Here is an 18342-nt window from a genome sequence, read left to right as displayed (position 1 = left end):
TTAGAGAAAGTCGGCTATTGGAAGATTTTAAAAAAATGTTTGGCATAATTGACTTTCAGATTTTAATTTAAAAACATTTCAGACTATTAAGGGATTTTAATATTTTATACAAAAATGGGTTTTACGTTAAAAATATTTCGCTTGCTAGGGTTTTAATTCTGAGTAACAGTGATTATATCAACTTAAAACACAAATGTTGCCAGAGATGTTGAAGCGCTTCCAAGTGAATTTCGCATTTTAAATTACTAAATGCTTTCTCTTAATAGCTGATTTAAACACTCAACATTCAGTTATTCGATGTATAAATCAGACACATCACCCGCACATCGATTAGAAGGGGTTAATTACGATATTTCATCATCATCTAGAAATTGACGATTGCACTGCTTTTTCTATGCATGGGGCTAGGGAAAAAGTTAGCATTAAAACCAGGCAATAGTCAATGGCGACATAGCACAAGGTGATTGATTAATTAGTAGAACTGATGAGCATTATTCTAAAAGCTAGTTTCTCTTATCGAAGTAACTATTAAATATGTTGATTCATCAACTATCATCAAAGATTTCGACTAGTAACATTTTTCCTTTATATAGAAAACCAGTGGAGTGATCTCTCCGAAACTTTCTCGTATATTCACTTATAAATGTATATTATTAACCGTATGCCATCGGCGATCAATAATTACGAAAGAGCTCATTAGCATGTGTTCTTTGGCGATTTTTTTTCCTGGAATATGGATATTACACAAGCACCAGAAGATCGAATATCTGTTTCAGATTTCTTTCCGAGCGATTGAAATCAAAATTCGAAACAGAACTACAATTGTAGTCACAAAAATCACAAACCAAATTTCATGTATTTAAAATCATTGCGTTTTTCAATTATTTCGTTTACCGACTTGTTAACCCTTTCTAGGGCCGTGGGAAGTATGCTTCCCACCAAATTTATCAATCTTTGTATGAAATTATGTAGGGTGGCATCAGTTCTGACAAATTTTTTTAGAAAGACAAAAACTTAGATGCTTCAGTTCTTTATCTCACACAAAATGATGTGTCTTAATTTGTTACTTAATTACTAAGTAATAAAATTAATTAATTAATCAAATTAAATTTATCTAATTAGCTAAGTGAATCCCTTTTCTTGTAATTTCAAGCCTAAAAATATTTTAACATAATATGACTAGAAAAGAATGGCCCTTTAAAGGGTTAAAGTACAAAGCGATATATCCTTTGATGCATTTGACTTAAATTTGGCAGGTATCTTATAATTTAGATGTTAAATCTACATACCAAATTTTATCCGACTGTATATTTTCAGTTTGTGTTAATTTATATTCGAACAGCCCCATAGACGGATTTGCTGTGAGTGGATTTCGCTCAAAATTCGATATAAATCAATAAATTCGGTGGAAAGACCATATGCCAGATTTCACACGTCTGGCATATGGCATTTTTAAATTATCAAATTTATAGGCAAGCAGGCATCATTTCAAAAAATGTATTTTGGACTCATGGCGGTATAAAACGAATTGATTCGCTCAAATTTCGAATGGGAAATTTTTAACGATCACGACATTTTCACTCTTTTATTGCTCGTATTGGATAAAATAAAAATAAAAAGAGTAAACTTCGCCTTTTACAGATTGAATTTAATGCTATACCTTTCATTATCTATCATTGGCGATGTTTAAAACATCTTCAAAAACTAACAATAGACGTCTCCGATTTGACAGATGTAGAAAAGCCATAAAAAAGAACATTGAAAAAGAGCTTTCTTCTTGTGAGAATCTTCAGAAGTCTCCCGTGACCAGAATCATGTTCAAAAGACGAGACTTTTAATTATTCTTCTGATCGGTCGGAAGTACGCCATCCGTATCAGATCATGCATCATCGGAGGTTCTCACATTACGCGTTTTGTTGAGTCACAGAATGGGGGATTGTTACCTCGACAGCGATTACCTGACTGTGCATAATTCGTAGTTACAGATTTCTATCATGTAACCGTTAAGCTCACTGGTCCGTATCATGATGCTGTTAAGGATCTTCTTCAACAATTAACTGTGTCTGTAGAACTCACTTTTTTTTGTTTGCTTTTTCACCGCACCTGCAAGAGGTTCCCACGCTGGTTTTAATTCGTATGGGTAGATGGTTCTTCATCAGGATTTTGTTGGGCTCAAATAATTCTAACTGAATCTGCAAAACTTTTTTTTTTTCTTTTTTTTTTCAATTTGTATGAAATTGTCTTTTTGTGTTTTGTTGTTGTTACTGTTAAGTGCTGGTGCTACAAATTTTTACATGCACATATTTTCTATAATTTACAAATTAATACGTACGAATACTTTCTATAATTCATAATTTCTCATGCGTGCATACTTTTCGCAATTCACAATTTCTTACATGTATACACTTTCAATAATTCGCACATTTTTACATGCGAATACTTACCATAATTCACATTTTCTTATGCGTGCTTACTCTCTATAATTTACAATTTCTTACATGCATATGCTTTCAATAATTCACAAGTTTTTACAGGAAAATAATTTCCATAATTCACAAGTTCTTGTACGCGTGTATTACCAATAAGTCGCAAATTCTTACATATGCACACTTTCAATAATTCACAAGATTTTACATGGGAGTATTTTCAATAATTCGCAAGTTAGTTCACACATTCTTACAAACGCATATTTTCAAAAATTCAAATTTCTTACATGTGCATGCTTTAAGTAATTCACAAGGTTTTAAATGGGAATATTTTCCATAATTCACAATTTCTTACTTGCGCATGCTTTCCATAATTCACAAGTTTTTACACACGCATACTTTAAAAAATTAACAAGTTCTTACATGGGTATACTTTCAATAGTTCACAATTCTTACATGCACTTTCTTTCAATAATTCACAGAAGGCACACGCAGTTTGACCATCTAGAAATAGAAAGATTTTGCAGTTATTTTAAATGCTTCACAATAAGAAAAAGAAACCGAAAATAGCATGTTATTCGTTAACTCCAATATTTAAAATCAGAAAGGAAATACAGCCGAATTTTCAGGAACTAGGTAATATATTTCTTAAACTATCTGCAAGATTTAGAACTAATCATTTTATTAATTGCTAAACTAGAAGGATTTTAATTTTTGCCACGTTTTACCAAAAAAAAAAAAAAAAAAAAAAAAAATCACATTTTTAAAAAAATGGTTTTTAACTGCCATGTTTTTGCTTCATAAGTGTATTCTCAATCTTTTTTTTTTTTTTTTCAAAAATATATACATAATACAACATTTTTCAAAAAAAAAAAAAAAAGCACCCACTAATCGTATATGATGAAAAACAGTCATAAAAAAAAACTATCTATGGGAGTTAGACAAATGCTCCATGATATTTGCGTTGTTTATAGGCAAAAGCAAAACTTAATTGACTTTGGTTACACCTCGCGTTTTCATTTATATTCTAAAATTTATGCATAACAAACAGGTCACAGACAATAATGAAAATCTGGTCTTGGGAAAATTGGGCAAAAGCTTCTTAAATTTACATTGTTTACAATCCAGCTCATGGCTTCATGCATATTGCGATATCTGTCCAAGAGTTTTTAAAATCATATCCCAGACCTCACTTCCTCAATCAGTCTTCGCCATCCCAAAGCGCGAGATAAAAACTCATGCCAAAAATTACTTTTGTGACGAATGCCACAGGTTGTGACCCTCGTTACTTTTCCTCCGATTTAGGGCGATAAAGAGCCAAACGATTGCACCCTTTTTTTGTGATGCGTTTACACTCACAGCACTAAAAAGGAAAGAAACGAAAAAGCAAACAAAAGAAAAAAAAGAACACGAAAAGAGGGGATGAAAGAGTCCTTTTAACAAGGGGTCGGGGAGGGAGTCCAAGAGGAATACGCCGAAAAAAGAGAAAAAGAAAAAATAATAATAAGCCCTAGGGGCAGGGAGGGCAAAGACATGCCCCCTTTTTGTAGCCATTCGGTCGGTCCCAGTTAGAAATCGTGTTTACTTCGGCCCAGTCGTGAGTTTGGGGAGTTCTTCATTTAGCAAAAGATACTTTAGGGGAATACAAGGATGATCCACTGGGTGCCGTGTAGTGAGCAGAGCGTAAAGGATATTCCTATTTTTGCGAAAGGATTTGTTGTGTTTCAGTGATTTTTCCTGTGGAGTTACCGGGATTATATTTTGAAGTGGTGAGTTAAAGTTTTGTTAAATTTTTAACTCTTGGCTCACGGTACTGGTGGTAAAAGGAAGAGAAAATTTAAAAATAAACAAATATGCCTTGACATTTATATTATTTTCTGCTCGATTTTTATTTGCGTGTCTTTTTATATTTCTTGCCAGTATTTTAAAATAACTTCTACATCCGCGCACACTTTCAAAAAGAGAAAAATAATTTGCAATATTTGATAAAATTGGCTAATTAGTTTCGAGAGTCAATTAAAGAAATAAAAATGTATACCAATCGAATAAAGTGCGTATATATATATATATATATATATATATATATATATATATAATATAATATTCAAATAATGAAATAATTTCATTTTTCTCTCTTGAATTTTATTTGTTTTGTGTGACATGTGAAACAAATAAAATTCATGTGATGAAAATGAAATTATTTAATTAATTTTATTTTAAGTATTGATGCAATAATAAAATATAAGTAATTAATTTCATAGATATTGCAATTAATAATATAATTTATTTTGTTCTATTCTTTCGTTTTGTAAACAAGCTTAATTTTTCTTTATTTTATACACAGCTTTATTATTCAAGTTCTTATATGAATTTTATAATGTAAGGATATAAATATGAAATATTTATCCTACATGTTGAAATTGACACTTTGTTTACAACCAGTTCTTTTTTTTCTTCTTTCAAAGTTCATATCTTAAACAAATGATTTAAATTTCCATTCCAAACAACCAAACAAATAGAAAATTATTGTTTTGAAAAATTATTTTTATGAACGAATTATTTTGAAAAACTTAGAAATTTTCAACCAGAAATTTTATAAATCCCACCAAAAAAAATCGGTTTCACTGTCAGCTTTATGATTTAAATGTTTTTTTTATTTTTAAAAATAGTTGAATTATTTATAATTTAATAAAGAACACTAAAATTTCAAAGAATAATCATAGCAATGATGGAAATGATATAAAAAGCAATGAATGTTTCACAACAAAAAAATTTAATGAATTAAAAAACAATTTTCACTAACGATTTTTTTTTTTTTTTGAAAAAGTTAGAAATTTTTAACTGGGAATTTTATAAACGCCATTGAAAAAAAAATTGATTTCACATTCAGCTTAATTTAAGTGCATTTTTCATTTTTGTAAAAAAAGTTGAGTTATTTAATTTTATAAATAACCCTAACATTTCAATGAATAATTTAAATTATTTTAAATTAATGATGAAAATGATATAGAAAGTAATGAATTTTGCACAACTTGTATTTGTCAAAAATTCCTTTTGATTTTAAATTAAATACCCAACTTCTTTCATAACGTGATTGCAAAAGAATTTAAATATCAACCGTTTTGATCAATTAAATTGAATAATGTTGTGTTAGAAATTGTATTCTATTAATGTCTTATTAATATGTTTCCAAAGGTTTAATATGTTTCTATAAAATTTCAGATAATTTTTAAAAAAAAATTTTCTTCAAAATTATTGGATATTATTTATATTGCATTTAAAGTTCTTTATTCCTAATTTTTTTTTTTTTTTTTAGAGCTACAACATCCTTTCAAAATGTTGTATTTGTATTTTTGTATGTCTCAGAATACAATCTTGTTTTAAGAGGCATAACCATAAATGAAGATTATTGATTAAATAAATATTAATTAGTCATAAACTTAATTAATTATGTATTATTAAAACACATTTTAAATAAATAACTTTAATCAACTATATTAATCTTAACTTTAAAGAAATTATTAGTTAAATTTATTTCATGTATTAAAATTTTTTAAATATACTGGCTTGTTTTTTTGTATTCTCTGAACTTGTTATTCAAGACACTAAAAGTTACAAATTAATATATATATATATATAATAATCAGTTTTTCTTTTTCTGAAACTGTTTTTTTTAATTGGGAAAAAGGTTCGTCTTATTTTCTTTACGATTGCAAATTGAATGCTAAACATTAGATCGCACAGAAAGGTCATATTAAAAAAATGACAATACAAATTAATCAGCACAATCGTCTAATCATTTGCATTTATCATGGAATAAATACAATATCTAAGTATTTCGCATTTTTCAGTTTCCATAAAATTCTGTTTTTCGCACTCTTAGTTTACACGATATTTTCAATTAAAATTCGTGATCATAACAATCATCCTCATCTTTCGAATTTTTTAGGACAACACTGTAAAACAGAAAAACTGCTTTTAATATAGTAATTTAACGTGATTTAGAATAAAGTGACTTAACTGTTTTCAAATTAGAACTTTAACGTATTTGAGGAATAACTTCACGTAACCCAGTTTCGTAAGCTTATTTTTCAAATATTTTTTTAGAAACTTTTTATATCTTTCCAAGGCAAAAATTAATATCTACCCTTTATAAAGTAATCACATTTCAAGTCAGACTTACTTTACAGAAATAACAACTGCAATAAAAAAAAGATGTGCAGGTACTTTTCAAGAGAAGAAAACAGGACTTTAACATTATTTGAAGAATAACTTCACGTAACCCAGTTTCGTAAGCTTATTTTTCAAATATTTTTTTAGAAACTTTTTATATCTTTCCAAGGCAAAAATTAATATCTACCCTTTATAAAGTAATCACATTTCAAGTCAGACTTACTTTACAGAAATAACAACTGAAATAAAAAAAGATGTGTAGGTACTTTTCAAGAGAAGATGTTTGATCTAATTAAAATCACGATTCGCAAGTAGAATTTTTAAAAATAGCCTGTCGAAGTAAATTAATATAAATTTTTGATGCTAATGTACAATGAATTTAGAAATCCTTTGTCATTGCTAATAATGAGTCATTGATTATAATAACCACGCATTTCCTGGTTGAATTTATAAACATCTTATTATATGAGAATGCTAACATCAATACAATAATAAAACATTCAACGAAAAAGTGTTTATTAAACATTCATTTTTTTTTTCAAAACAAATTTAGTTTAGAGGTTTGTTTTGTGTTTGAAAGTTTTTCGTGTTATCCGTAATGTTCATGAGAAGAACAGAATAAAAAAATCTCACACAGTTGTGATATCTCATTTGAACACATTTATTAAATGTCAATGTTTTAAAATCTAGAAGTTGTGATTTTTTTAAAAAAAATATTGATTGCTATTCATTTACTTTGATTATACTAATTGATCGTCCCTTCCTGTTCACTTTTTAAATTTATTAAAAATTATTAAATTTTACTCTCAAACTTAAACTACTCTTTTTAAAGCGTTTCACACTTAGTTCATTTTTCAGAGTAATGCGAAAAAGTTTGAATTTTGCAGTCGGCCTTTTCATTTTTTAATAGTGTTTTCTTATCATAATATGTTTCTACAATATATTCTACAATTCTATTTTCTACAATAATATGAACAAAAAATAAAATTTTGCTTTAGGCATTTTCATTCTTTTTAATAGTGTTAGCTTATCACTACACTTTTCTACAATATATTGAGCGACGATCCTCCAACCATAAACCGTATAGGAACTCAAAACTAAACTTAAATCCAAGAAGAGCATTTATTGCCAAAATTTTTAAGCATTTGTAACTCACCGAAATTTAATCGAGATTGTTATTAACTGATCAATTACACCAGCCTGCAAAAAAAAAAAAGAAAAAATTTTTTGTTTGTAAAATTTTAATTGATTTATATTAGCAATGATAATGTCATTCCAAAATGCAAACTAAATTTTATGTAACACGTAAGGATTTTTTACAAATGACGATGAAAAAATTAACAAAATGCAGTATAATGCATACAGTTGCAACTGTAGTTACTATTAACTAAACACAATAATGCTGTTCATTTACAATATTATGATAACTTTTGTGTTTTTCTGGAAGTCAAGAAGTTTCTTTTTCGGGTTTTTCGTTTATGGTCCACATCACTGTCTCTTTTTAAAAACCAACAGTAATCGGCCATCATGTTAACATCCCACCGTCCTTGATATCTGCTTTCCATCTCCTTTATAACCTGGTGGAATCTTTCACCTTGCTCGTTACTCATTTTTGCTAAATTGTTTGGGAAGTATTCCAAATGTGAGTGAAGGAAGTGAATTTTAATGCTCATATTGCACCCCAAAAGATGATAAGTACGTAATAACTCAGTTACAAGTCCTTTGTAATTTTCTTTTCTCTCATTTCCCCAAAATCCTTCTACGACATCTTTAAATGCAACCCAAGCCTGCTTCTCTCTATTTGTCATACATTGTTCAAAATTGGAATCTTTAACTAATTTCTTTATTTGCGATTATTTCTTTATTAACTATTTTCTTTATATCCATTAAATATACCTTCTTTAATTTTAGCGCTAGACAATTTTGGGAACTTCGATATAAGATAAAACATTTTCCACCTTTATCCAAAGCTTTCACAAACTGCTTTATGAGTCCCAATTTTATGTGAAGTGGGGACAATAAAATATTTTGTGGATCTATTAAATATTCATTTAAAATATTCTTCTTACCAGGAATCCATTCTTGTCTCTTCGGCCATATGTTTTTTATCCAATGACTTTCGCTGTCCCTGCTATCCCATTCACAAATAAAACACGGAAATTTAGTAAATCCACTTTGTTGCCCGAGAAGCAGACCTATAACCTTTAAGTCACCACATATTGCCCACTTGTGTTCAGTGTATTTTATTTTAGTGAGAAGCATCTCCATACTTTCATATGTTTCTTTCATGAAAACGGAATGTGCAACTGGAACTGATGCAAGTTTAAATTCATTATGCAATAAAACTGCTTTTAGACTGAGGAATCTATAAATAGTCGCCAATCATTCAGATAATAAGGAATATTATCTTCTAATTCATGTAACAAACCAGGTATGTCAGCACAATAAACCAAGAAGTTATCAGATTTGAAAAATAATAAAAATTGCTTTTCTCGATTCCTGTACCAACTAAACGACGTATGTGTCGTTAATAAATTTTTCTCTTTTAACCGGGAGCCTAATAATTCTGCATTTTCTTTAGTTAAACCTAAATCATGAATTAAGTCATTTAATTCGGCTTTATTAAATTTTTCAGGTACTTCATTTTTCACGGTGAAATCCAACTGCCATATATGTTTTGAATTTTAAAATAAAAGGGTTTTTTTAAATATAATTATAAGTATTTATTCCATATAAATGTATTATTTAATTTCAATGAAGTAAGAGGTTTTCAGAATTTATTTAAACAAATAAACATACATAATTTATTAATTTATCCTATTCAAATCGCAAAAAATCTGCGTATTTTTACTTATTTAAAAAATTTACTTTTCAAAAAAACTGTACGTGATACGTAAAAACTGATATTATTTTTGAAATAAGCATGCGAAAATACATAAAAAACAACTATCACTTTTAAAACAAGAAATTGTTGCAGGCTGGTGTTATCTCCGATAGCTAAATATCCCTTTCGGATTAAACAAATGCACTGGTACTACTAAAAGGGTAATGGAATTTCCCCCTTTTAATTATAATCAGGTTCAGGTCCACATGTTTTATATCCCCAGATATTTGATGGCTACAACCTTGGCCACAGTATCCTGTCGTAATTGTGAAATTACCTTTATCACTAGCCTTGCCACTGGATAAAGAGGGAAAAGAGCTTGCCATTCCTTGGTAAACAATCCCCGATAGCCAAAGGGCAGTGTTTCGGTCTTAAAGCAAAAGCGGCTGAACCTCTCATAGATGAATTGCACCATCTTTCGACCCTTGCTGGGCTACTAAAAGAGATTTTCTCAGAATCAGTTCACGTCTTTCTTGTCTCGCTATAAATTACAATGCTTGTTGCCAATCTATTATAAAAGACGAACATTTAAAGAATCAAGAATTAGAATTCAGCATGGCTTTTGTCTCGTTGTGTGTAAATTTCAATTTGTTGTCACTTTGTGTACTCTACCTTTTATTAATTTAAGATACTGACGTGTAATTAAATAAACGTGACAATATATAAGAATTCTGATTATATCCAATGCAGGTTTTGAACACTTATGAATTACACAAACTTGCAATAAAAAATACTCTGTTTTGAATTTCAGCGGGTATCGAATATTGTTATTTATTTTCTCTTATATCGAGGTAAAAATATTGGTTGTGAAATTTCAGTGAATCTTAAGTGATTTTGGAACATCCTGGGAAAAAAAGGAAGTAAAGGAGAAGATAGAAAGATACTTTCTTGTATATTTAGGTGAACATATTGTTAAAAATGGCTTTGAGATGTCAGTGAATCTTAAATGACTTTAGACAACCCTGAAAAAAAAAGAAGAAAAAGAAAAGATAGATACTTTCTTGTATATTGTGGTGAAAATATTGTTAAAAAGGGCTTTGGGATTTCAATGGATCTTAAGTGACTTAGGACCATCCTGGAGAAAGAGGAAATAAAGATAGAAAAGTCTCTCTTGCGTCCATGTTTCAAAGCGTATCCCTATCTTTGATAACGGTAATATAAAACAGCAAGGAGCTAGATGGAACAAATTTTGTGTGAGAATTTTTCCATCAAAAATTTGAATTACTGTCCTAGTTTGCTCAAAAATTACCTATAATTGCAGACACGGATAGCTGGGAGGGTGTATAGATGCCCCGAGTGTCAGTCTTGGGGGAGGGGCAGTAGAAATAAAACTTTAGTGAGTAATTTTTGAAATAAAATATAATAGGGAGCAAAAAATTAATACTTTAACCCACCATCAACCCTTCTTTAACGACGACTCGGAACGAAAAAATATCATGTATCCTTAGGGCCACTTATCTTATCTCTTTGCTATGTATATGAACAGTAAATTTATTATTATTAGAACCGTATTTATTTATTATTAGAACTGTAACTTTGTATCAAAATTTGAATGAATGTTAAAACGTCTATTGCCTATGTGACTGTTTATAAGTGTCCATGGAAGAGTGATTGCACAAAATAGAAAGATAAATAAGTGAAATTTGGAATTTGTTTTTGACATGCAAATTGCAGATCCGTATTAAATTTTTGGGTCGTTTCAAATATCTGTTTTGATATCCAAATTGCAGATCCGTATGAAATTTTTGGATTGTTTCAAATTCCTGTTTTTGATATCCAAATTGAAGGTCCGTATCAAATTTTTGGATCGTTTCAAAATCCTGTTCTTGATATCCGAACTGCAGATCCGTTTTAAATACCTGTTCTTATCTAAATTACAGATCCATATCAAATCTTTCAATCATTTTAAATTTTGGATTCGTTTCAAAAATTTCATCAATTAAAATAATTTTTTTTTTTTTTTTTTTTTTTTTACAATAAGACGAAGCTAAAAAAAAAAAAATTATGGCAGTATATAATTAAGTTAAAGGAAAAAATTCTCGCTAATATGTCTACCCGCTAAAATGTTTCAAATTTAAATACCAATTTCTAATTTGTCATTTTTTTTTGTAATTTTTTTTCTGCTATTTATTTTCCGTAAGTTATTACTTCTCCGTCTCAAATATACTCGAATCTAACTGTTTTAACAGAATATTTCTTTATTATGGAAGTTGAAAGCAATATCTCTATTGATTTATTGAGATTACTGATTTCAAGAAAACGCGAATAAAAATAGTGCGATCATAAAACTTATCCAGTATTTATTTCATATTCATCAGCAACAATTTTAAAAAATCTATAATTATTGAAAATGAAAACAAATTTAATTAAAAAGTTTCTTTTTCTGTAAAACAAATGAATTGCCCATACCTATTACATTAAAGTTTAGAAAATCTGAATACGATAACGAATTCCAATTGTTCACGATCTGAGTTATTAGTGCACGATTCCACAGATGTTTGGATGGGTACTTGCTCAAGTGTCGTCCTCGTCATCTAATCACGTCTGTTCAAAATTACACAATCCTTCCTCAAATCCTTTGTTTTGCTTCGCAATGTGAATATAACCAAAATAAATAAATAGAAAATAAAAAAAATAAAAATAAAACTCAATAGATCTGCTATATAGCGTTATCATGTCAGCGCACATTGAGTTATAATCTTCTAACGAAAGGTGGTAAAAGTATTTCTTTGAAAAAAAAAATTATTCGCTTTATAATAACATCCGTTTGTAGAATTGTGTAAACCGCAGGATTCTCTGAACATTTTCCAAGGGAAGCCATATTTTCCTCCCTTTGCGGAGGGGCCAGTTTTTCCGACCCTTTGCGATTTTGCACGGTTCATTGAGAATGGCCCCTCCTCTCTCCTCATAGCTATATTTTACAACTGCGGTTACAGTCCTGCTGTGGGAGAAAATGAACGACAAACGAGGACTAATTTGGGGTACAAATATGTGAACTTGTCCTCTTTGTACAATGTATTTCGATTCTGGCTGTATCTGCAGAAAGAATTTATATGTGACATAAAATAAGAACAATAAAAATCTAATTTGTTTCTTTTAAAAGCATGGTTTTATTATGAGAAGACTATATATATAAATCAAAAATATGAAGTTCACTAAAAAGCGCGAAGGACTAATATATATATTCTAAGTAAATTTGAATTTTTTATAATTACATTCATAATCAATTTTTAATTTTAAACGAATGTTTAGGAAGGTTCTTTTCTATGACTCTTGATATTTGCCATGATTTAATTTTCTTATTGTATTATATTTCGGCCTTTTATTTTTATTTAATTTTGTATCGAAATCCATGGTTTTGAAAAAAAATCTATTTTTCAAAACGCTAAAAAAAAAAAAAAAAAAAAAAACCCTTTTTTTTTTAATTAATTGATTTTTATTTTGTCCCTTTTTTTTAAATCTTTTATTTATATTTTAATTCGTCTTTCTAAATACTAAGAAATGTTATAATCAGTTTTTCCGGATTTTACTACCAGATGGCGCCTGTAAATAATGTAATTAAATTTAATAAAAATGAAAATAAATTTATTAAATAAACTGACATTTAAATATTGAGACATTGTATGGAAATTGTTCAAATTTTGAAAGCTCTCATATATATATATATTAGAAATTTGACTGAAATTTGCAATATTTGTATTGTAATCATTTATCAAATATTAACTGCTTTATTTTTTTCCGTTACGATTTATCATGAATGTAAACAGATAATCAGATTAATCTAAAGACCGATAAACGAAGAAAATATTTCCGAAAATGTGTTTTTTTTTTTTTTTTTTTCGATAATAGGAAGGCTTAAAACGTGGGTATTCTCAGTGGATATCTCGTTTTCGCTTTCTTCGTTCATTTCAAAATAAAATAAAGAGAAAATGAAAGGAGTTCCGTATCTCTAGTTCAAAGCATCGTAGGCTGAGAATGGTTTAGACGTGATTCGATTGTTTTTATTTTATTTTTTTAAAACTGATTATTCTTAATTCGAACAAAAATTAAATGGAACAGAAAAAAAGTATTTAATATCTTCATAATATGCATATCTTTAAATGCAGTAGTTGAAGCAATAAAAAAAATATTGTGAAATATACTTAAAATATTTTAAAGTTATTAAAATCAGATAATCTATTATACAGAAATAGCTCTGGTAACAAGAATAGGATATTTATTTATTTATTTGAATTTTAAAGCTAAAAAAAGATGAATTTGAGTAGTAATGTGCTCGAAAGTCACTAAGGGAAAATACAAATACGTGGATTACTTTTTAATTAAAATTCTAAGACAAATATAAAAAAAATGGTTTTTTTTAACATTTTCTTGGAATTTTAAAATAAAATTTAAAACATTTAAGTAATTTCTTATTAATTAAAAATAAATTATTTATTAATTAAAAATAATTTAAAAATCTTTCTTTTTAATGATATTTACTACCCAAGAAGTAAGTACACATTTTGTTGCTCTATATCTTACGATCTACTCTATAAAATAATTTATAATAATTTTTTGTATCATGCATATTAATATTTTTAAAAATTGATGATGTATACTAATATAAAAAAGTTTTTTTTGTAGTTTTTTTTTATCCAAGAAGTAACTGCAAATTTAGTTGCTCTATATCTCACGATCTGCTCTATAGAATATTTGGGAATAATTTTTTACTATCCTGCATATCGTATTACAAATGATATCCAATCAATATTTATTATTATGTTAAAATGATACATTCGGAAAATACGAAGATCTTCAGTCTTTTTGTCGATTATAATGCCTTTTCTTTATTTTCGCTAGAAAGAAAATGAAAATAAAAAAGAGTATTTTCTAATAACAATATTATTATTCTTTACCTAATATCATTACCAGGGCATATAAACAATTTAAAATAAATATTGATAAGAATTGTTTCTACATAACATTATTTATTGTTCTCTGATCACAAAATATACATACTGCATTGATTGCTATCCTTTTCACAATAGACCTACATACTGAAGCGATTATGAAGAAATAATAGCCTAATTGCTTGGGGTGTATCGCGTTACCTTAACAGCTCCATTAGTAAATACCGCAAGGAATCCAATATTGACCCCAGGAAGTGTTGGCAAATGTTGATTCAATCAATGCTTCTTAAAGGCGGCAAATAGGCGAAATGATTCTTTATGTACAAAAGCCCAGAAGTTAGGATGCGATGACAGATCTCGTTGTCAGTCTCGCATCTCTAGGGTGTATACGGGTTGCCATATTTTTAAGATAATATATACTGTATCCGAAGAAATATTTTTAGAGTTATTTATCAGCTGGATTTAATTCTACCAAAAATAATATTTGTTAAACATATATAATACAATAAATGTCATTATATTATATAATACAAAAAATAATATTTGTTTGTATAATATTTGTTGTATTGATGAAGTATAATTGAATTTGATTTTTTGCTCGACGAAAATAACTTTTAACGACGAAATAACTTTTATTTATATATCATTGATTCAACAAGAATTCTATGAAATATTAAATAAATAAATATCGCAATGAATTGAATATTGAAGTCAGGAAGTGATGAAAGATGTTGACACAATATTCTTTATGTACAAAAGGCCAGAAATTAAAATGTGAATACAGATCTCGCTGTCAGTATCATATCTATAAGGTGTATAAAAGTTGGCCGCATTTTAAAGATATATATTGTATAGGAAGAAATATTTTTAGGATTATTAATCAGCTGGATTTAATTCGACCCAAAATAATATTTGTTATTCATATATTATATAACAAATGTTATTATATTATCTAATACAACAAATAACATTTCTTGTATTGAGAAGTATAATTGAATTTGATTTTTTTTGTTCTATTAAAATCACTTTTATTTATTCAACGTGAATACACCAAATATTTCATGAGGTATTAAATTAGTAAAAATCGCAAGGAATTCTATATTGGACTCATGAAGTGCTGGAAAATTTTGACTCAATATTCTTTAAGTACAAAAAGCCAGATATTAGGATGCGATTACAGATCTCGCTGTCAGTATCATATATCTAGGGTGTATATGGGATGCCATCTTTTAAAGATAATATATATGTACAAGAAAAAATATTTTTAGGGTTAATTTTCAGTTCTATTTCATTTTACCTTAAATAAAATTTGTTATACACATAATAAAATAAATATTATATTATATAATACAACAAATAATAATTGTTGAATTGACGAAGTAAAATAGAAATTGATTTTTTTTTTGTGCCAAAAATCACTTTCATTCATATTTTATCAATGCAGCAAAAATTCGTTAAGAGATTAAATTAGTAAATATCTCAAGGAATTCATTATTAACCCTGGAAGTGTTAAAACATGTTGATTCAATCAATGATTTTTAAAAGTAGCAACTACGGGATATGATTCCTTATGTAAAAAAAGGCCGGAAATAAGGAAGCGATAACTGATCTCACTGTCGTATCATATCTCTAAGGTTCATAAAGGTTGGTCATATTTTAAAGATGATATATATATTTTATACGAACAAATATTTTCAGGATTATTTACTTGTTGGATTTAATTCTGCCCAAAAATAAAGAATAATAAATTTGAAAATGTTGTATTGACCAAGTGTCAATAAAAGTGATTTTTGTCAAGCAAAAAATAAATCAATTTCAATTATACTTCTGCAATACAGCAAATATTATTGTTTTGTTGGCGAATAATTATTGAAATTGAATTTTTTACGTGTCAAAAAAATTTTATTTATACTTCGCCCTTTTTTTTTAACTTTTATTTATTTATACTATAATTTTTTCGCGAGAATATATGAGAGTAATGGAATTTCACTAATGCGCAACTTTTTAAATTTTTGATATAATGATTTATTTAATTTTATAATTGATGATTTCTGTACAGGGCAATTATAATAATTTCAATCTATATAAGAATTTAAAAGTATACCTGAAATAATTAAATATGAAGTGATTTTGTTTCGTAAATTAATTTCTATTTAAACATAATTACAATTTTAAATTTAAAAATTCTGTAATTTGGTGCTCGAATCGGACATGACGTCATGGAAGAAAATGTTAAACTATCGAATTCCAAAATCTGCTGCTACAAACAGATATCAGATATCTGTTTGCAGTAACAGATAATAACTCCATCTCAGTAATACAATAGTTGATTCGTCGAATTATAAATAACTCAATTTAAAATAATTAATCAATTCATTAAATAAACGCATTAAGCAGTTATTCTGTTAATCTACTTGTGAAAAAAATACTTCAAAGATGGAACAAGGAAACATACGGAATTTGACATGCATTGACTTCAAAACTATAGATGTATGTCAAATTTTGAAAGATTTCAGTAGGCAATCTGTCTGCCTGTTCTTTTATTGACCTGTTAATTAGATAACTCAAATTTGCAAATAACTTATAATATTTAGAATACTGTTTTGATATTATTATTTTTGTATTTATGATTGTCACTATTGATTGATTGATAATAAAATTAAAACTAAATTTATGAAAAGCAGGTCATAAGTTTATTTATTTGTATGTCGGCATAAAAACTCAAAGCAAAACAAGCAAGGAAAATGAAATTTTATGTATGATTATGCTATCAAAATTGTTGATAGACGCCAAATGTTGGTGCAACAGGTCAATGAAAAGAAATCTGAAAAGGTGATGAGTTGACAAGAAAATCGAATTGATATTATCTCTGTTTTTGTTTTTATTTTGTTTATTTAGGTCATTATAGAAAAAAAAGTTATATTATGTAAATGCTACGCATTTCAATTTTTAATTAAAACATTGAATGTTTTAAAATATTATCTTATCCAAAAGAAATTTCTTAAAACACAAACAAGTATTTGCAATCATAAATGATACAATACAAAAAACTTAATTAAGTTTAAAATAAAAATTTAAAATGTATTTGGAGCTTGACGTGTTTCTTTAATGTCTAGTTAACACCATGTAAAAAAAAAGTCTCAAATATCTCAACTTTACTATATTCTCTTAACAAACTGATGGACCGGAATTTATTCATATTGTCGAAACATTAAAAAGTAAAGAAAAGAAAATTAAAAATTGTAAAATCTCAGAAATATAGAGAAATAAACTTTTTTTTTTTTTTTTTGATTTTAAACGCACTTAAGTGTTTCAGTATTCTCTGATTTGAACATATGCAACCATTGGGTCTCATTTTCAAAGAAGGTGATTAATGTTCCGAAGCAAAACCATACATTCGAGATGCGCCGGGTCATTTATCTTATCAGAGGAGCAATTATTTAGACGCAAAAATTGATTTATATCCCAGAGGATTGTGTGGGACTGTGATCTGTACTTCTTCGGATTTTTTGAGAGAGGAGAGGATAAATAACTCCCAAGAGATTTTACGTTTTTAGAGCACTTAAAAAACGATTTATGTTCAGCATTTTCCCAACTATTTTTTTAAATAAATATAATAAGGGTTATTTGTTTTATAATCTGCAATATCTTGATCCGTTTACAGTAATTTAACATTTATAAAAAAAAAAATCAAATTTTTCCCCTCATAATTTTGTTGGATTTTGCATATTATAAATTCAGATTAACTAATATATCGTTCCGTTACATAAACATATAATTCCAATAGAATAAATAAAATTCTTGAACTGAAGAGCTTTTTCTTCCTGATATTGCTGCTGGAAATAAAATAAAATTGCAAATATAGTTATGTAATTTTATTACATTACTACATTAAAATTAATTAATTAAATTATTAAAATAAATTAATAGGGTTAAGTGAAGATTAGTGTACACCCCGAGTTTGTCGCCG

At 27.8% G+C, this 18342-nt stretch overlaps 1 protein-coding gene across 1 annotated transcript in view; it reads left to right on the top strand.

Moving 5' to 3' along the window:
• Positions 1-4045: 4045 nt before the first annotated feature.
• The window catches only part of LOC129971538 (uncharacterized), a 330900-nt gene continuing 316603 nt past the window's right edge, over positions 4046-18342 (top strand). The window contains exon 1 of the mRNA XM_056085406.1: positions 4046-4195. The gene's annotated coding sequence lies outside the window, so the exon portion shown is untranslated. The remainder of the gene's footprint in view (positions 4196-18342) is intronic.

Source organism: Argiope bruennichi, chromosome 6, assembly GCF_947563725.1.
Source record: "Argiope bruennichi chromosome 6, qqArgBrue1.1, whole genome shotgun sequence".
Classification (NCBI taxonomy): Eukaryota; Metazoa; Arthropoda; class Arachnida; order Araneae; family Araneidae; genus Argiope; species Argiope bruennichi.
The sequence above is the reverse complement of the archived record's forward strand: the minus strand, read 5'-3'. Positions and strand labels throughout refer to the sequence as shown.